General features: G+C 29.2%; 1 protein-coding gene across 3 annotated transcripts in view; it reads right to left on the reverse strand.

Annotated features, from left to right (window-relative positions):
• The window catches only part of Coq8 (ubiquinone biosynthesis protein COQ8, mitochondrial), a 129176-nt gene that overhangs the window by 66519 nt on the left and 57766 nt on the right, over positions 1 to 4891 (reverse strand). The window lies entirely within an intron of this gene.

The following is a 4891-nucleotide window of genomic DNA, read 5'->3' on the forward strand; positions in this document are numbered from 1 at the left end:
AACTAAACAATGTGTAAGTTGTCAGCACAAACAGTTCACCCTTTATAATGTTTTATATATATATATATATATATATATATATATATATATATATATATATATATATATATATATATATATATATATATATATATATATACATATATATATATATATATATATATATATATATATATATATATATATATATATATATACACACACACATATATATATACATATATATACATATATATATATACATATATATATATATACATATATATATATATATATATATACATATATATATATATATATACATATATATATACATATACATATATATATATATATATATATATACATATATATATATATATATATATATATATATATATATATATATATATATATATATATATACACACATATATATATACACATATATATACATATATATATATATACATATATATATATATATATATATATATATATATATATATATATATATATATATATATATATATATATACATATATATATATATATACATATATATATACATATATATATATACATATATATATACATATATATATATATACATACTTATATATATATATATATATATATATATATATATATATATATATATATATATATATATATATATATATACATACATATATATATATATATATATATATATATATATATATATACATATATATATATACATATATATATACATATATATATATACATATATATATACATATATATATATATATACATATATATATATATATATATATATATATATATATATATATATATATCATAAAAGGTAATGAATGGCAACAGAAAGAATTAAAGATATAAGTTAATTACTATAAAGGGATGATGTATGGTATGATTTTGATTGGGAAGTAAAGCAGGTACCAGAGGGACTGGTAGAGAGTGAACATTATGGTCTCAAGTTAAGGAAGAAGATACATGAATCAAGTTTATGTTATGGAACAGTTATGAGAGAAGTTTGAAAGTTAATGGGAAAACTGTATGTAGCCTAAAGAGAGCTATAAAAAAAAAAAAAAACTCATGATAGAACTGATAGAAGTGATGCAGAGAGTGTTGAGAATATATGCCATATACGATAGGTTGTTGAGAACAAAAATTTAAAGATTTTGCGATGGGAGTGAAATGTGTTATAGTATGTAGGTGGAGGGCGAGAGGTTTAGCATACAAATGAATTTACCACAAGGTGTTTGGATCACTATGGTTGCTCATAATTTTAAAGATGAAATATTGCATGTGGTCTAAGAGAGTATATTGGATGATTGTATGTTGGAAGATAAAAAATGTATTGCGAATGAAATGAGGTGGAATTGTTGATGTTTTCAGATGATATGGTGCTGATTGGGACCAGTCAAGTGAAATTGCAGAAGCTGGTAAAAGTTTGAAACTAAATGCAAGGGGAGAAAGTTTAGAGCAGACATGAGCAAGGAAATAAGGATGATGGAGTAATGTATGTTAATCAAATGGTGGAGTTATGCAAGGAGTGAATCTGAATAAATATTTTCAATAAATATGTATGATGTATGATGGCAAATTCACTTTTGGGAAACTTATGATGTCTCTTCTTCACTGCAAATAAATGGTATGTAAGGAAGGTCATCATTTCGGGAGATCTGCCTATCACAAGGAAATTTTTTAATTCTTTTATTTGAATATTGTTCTCCTGTGTCATCTTCAGCAACTATCATTCAATTTAATTCACCGTACAAGAATTTACAGCTAATTATATTCCTTATTCCTGATCTGGATACCAATCTCTAGCATTAATGTTCCATTAAATTACAGTACATGCTTCATACAATTTTCATAATTTTGACTACCCTTTCTATTTGTAACTTCCTAAACTGTACGTACTAACAATGCCCTTAATTATAACGATCTTGCTATTTCTTTCGAAAGATTAAATGCTACATAGTATTCTATAAGTTTTACTGGCAGTGACCAATCTGTGGTATCAACCTCCTAGCTATTACAGCGATAACGCAATGGCCTTGCATTCATATGGACAGCAGGTTGACTACCAACTCAGCCCTTGAGTTTAAGTCATTTACTGAGGAGGTTACTGCTTTGGTTGGGATTGCCTGGCTGATGTTGGCAACTGTTCAGATGAATTGAAACTGAAACCTGTCAACAACAACTTTAATCACATATGTAACTAAATGAACAAACCTTCTTAAGTTGAAACTTGGTGCAAATTCTTTATTTTGTTGATTAGATTGACATACTGTATATGGACTATTATTCTAGTTTAAATGTTCTTTATTTATTCAACGCTGATATTCATCAAACAAAGTTGGTATTCCTAGTGGAGCCCTTGGGTTTCTAGCATTCTACTTTTCCAATATAGAGTGAAATAGGATTAGAAAAGAAGAGCCTCAATATTTTGGAAAAGAACAAGTGCATGAAAGAGAGAGGTGAATATTACTGGGTACATAGGGGAGTTTGATATGCACTGCTCTTGAGCTTTCTGATTGATGTATGAAATGCATAATTTTATTATAGTTTTACTACACAGGAGATGATTTTAGCCGAAAATGAAATGACTCCCATGATACTTACAAGATTATTTTGTAGAATGTGGCATGAGAAGGCAGAACCTGATGAATGGAATCTAGGAGTGGTGAAATTGGCAAAAAAAAAAAAAAAGATATGACTAACTGCGATAATTACAGAGGCATCACACTTACATCAGTAGTCATGAAAATATATAGTATGCTCATTCTAAAGGGACTAGAGAGAAAGACTGATGAAAAGCTGAGAGATGAACAAGCAAGATTTCGAAAAGGTAGAAGTTGTACTGACCAAATTTTCATTTTAAGACAATGTTGTACAGCAATGTGTAGAATATAGAAATCCACTTTTGATGGCATTTGTGAACTATGAAAAAGCCTTTGATAGTGTGCACCGAGACATTTGGTTGAGAGTCCCGTGTTATTATGGAGTTCCTCTTAGATAAGTAAACTTGATTATGTCTATTCAAGATCATAGCAAGTGCAAAGTTAATGTTAATGGAGTCCTATCAAATGAATTTCCAGTGAACACTGGAGTACTCATAGGGAATTTGTTGTCACCTATGTTGTTTATCCTCCTCATGGATTTTGTAATGCATAGAACAGTTGGAGATGGTAGAGAAGGATTGATAACAGGATATTAGCAAATCTAGAGTATGCTGATGACACTGTCCTTATCAGCAAAACACCAAAAGACTTGCAAAGCTTATTTACCAGAATGCATGAAGTATCACATGAGGTTGGGCTCAAGATAAAAAGAAGAAAGGCAGAGATTATAAGAATGGAATATGCAATGGAAGAGGAAATATCATTGGAAGGAGAAAGGATTAAAAGGTTGGAATCATTTAAATATTTAGGAACTATGACAGCTAATACAGTGTTTTTAGAATTGGAGTTTAATGAAAGATTGAAAAAAGCAAATCAGACAATGGCTAAGTTAAGTAAAATTTGGAAATTAAATCGCCTGAAACTATGTATAAAAATTAGGCTATAAATGAGTTTAGTGAGATCAGTGTTACTGTATGGACATGAGTCATGGTATGACAATGAAACAATATCCAACAGATTTTGTAGATTTCAGAACAAAGCCGTCAGGAGGGATTAAAAATGAAACGATTAGAGAGATTATTAAAGTGCCATATGTGGATGAGATAATGGTGAGGGGTAGATGGAGATGGTTTATTCATGCTCCTTGCACTCCCCAAGAAAGATTTGTTTACCAAACTTTCAACTAGGCTAAACAAGGCACTAGAAGAGTTGGAAGAGCCAGGCCTACATGGCTGAGGACTATGAAATGTGAAGTAGGAGATGATGAATGGAGAAGTATTGATTTAAAAGCTCGAGATAGAGGCGACTGACAAAATCTAACCAAGGCCGTTTGTGTCAATAGGCGTAGATGAGGATGATGACACAGGAACTTTTCTATCATTTAAAAGTTGAAGGAAGAATGTGGTAGTGATTTATGCTGTTGAGAGAATGGTTTAAGTTTAAGTTGGCAAAGTAAATTGAGAAATAGGCTATAATGATACCTTAATAATGCCATAGCTTTTTATCTATATATATATTATTTTTCTGATCATCTAAATTTTCAAAGAATTCCCTTTACAAAATTTTGATTTTAAATATGAAAACACCAATCTATCAAAACATACTTGGCGCCAACTTCCAGGATGAGAAAAATTCCAATCTAAGTTTTGTCTCCTGTTGAAATAAATTAACCAAAGGGAAATTCAAGGCTTTACACATATTGGCATTAGAAAAAATACTGAAATTTTAGTTTTGAAAAAATCAAAAGGAAAGTGTAATGTATCTTTGTGACGACAACGTATTCCTAAGTAAGTTGATAATCATTAGACATCAATGTGATCGATTGGTGGAAAAAGGTTTTGATGCCACCGAGTGTCGAGGTGAAGGGCACAGCCCTTTTTCTTAAACTCGGTGTCTTCCTGATCCCAGAGAGACAACAAATCACCTGGTTTCTATCTCTCTTTGTAGTGTTTCATAGTTTTAGCATGATTGCATATTATAAAGATTTAACAATACTAGTCTGCTAAGTACTGTATACGCATAAAAATAATGCAGGTAGCAAAACTATTTTCAAAATCTAGTATGATTAATTGACGATAATTTATAAACTGCAACAATCTTTAAATAATTTTTTACCAAGCAGTAAAATAAGTTCGTTTCTAGCTTTAATGAACTAATGGCTTTCCTTCCTCATAATGTTGTAATACTAGAAGTGCAATATATTTTATCTAAGCTGTCACAATAAATAATTCATCTTTGCTTAAAACTAAATTAAATATCCTTCATATAAAGTG

This window comes from Palaemon carinicauda, chromosome 20, assembly GCF_036898095.1.
Source record: "Palaemon carinicauda isolate YSFRI2023 chromosome 20, ASM3689809v2, whole genome shotgun sequence".
NCBI classification, from domain to species: Eukaryota; Metazoa; Arthropoda; class Malacostraca; order Decapoda; family Palaemonidae; genus Palaemon; species Palaemon carinicauda.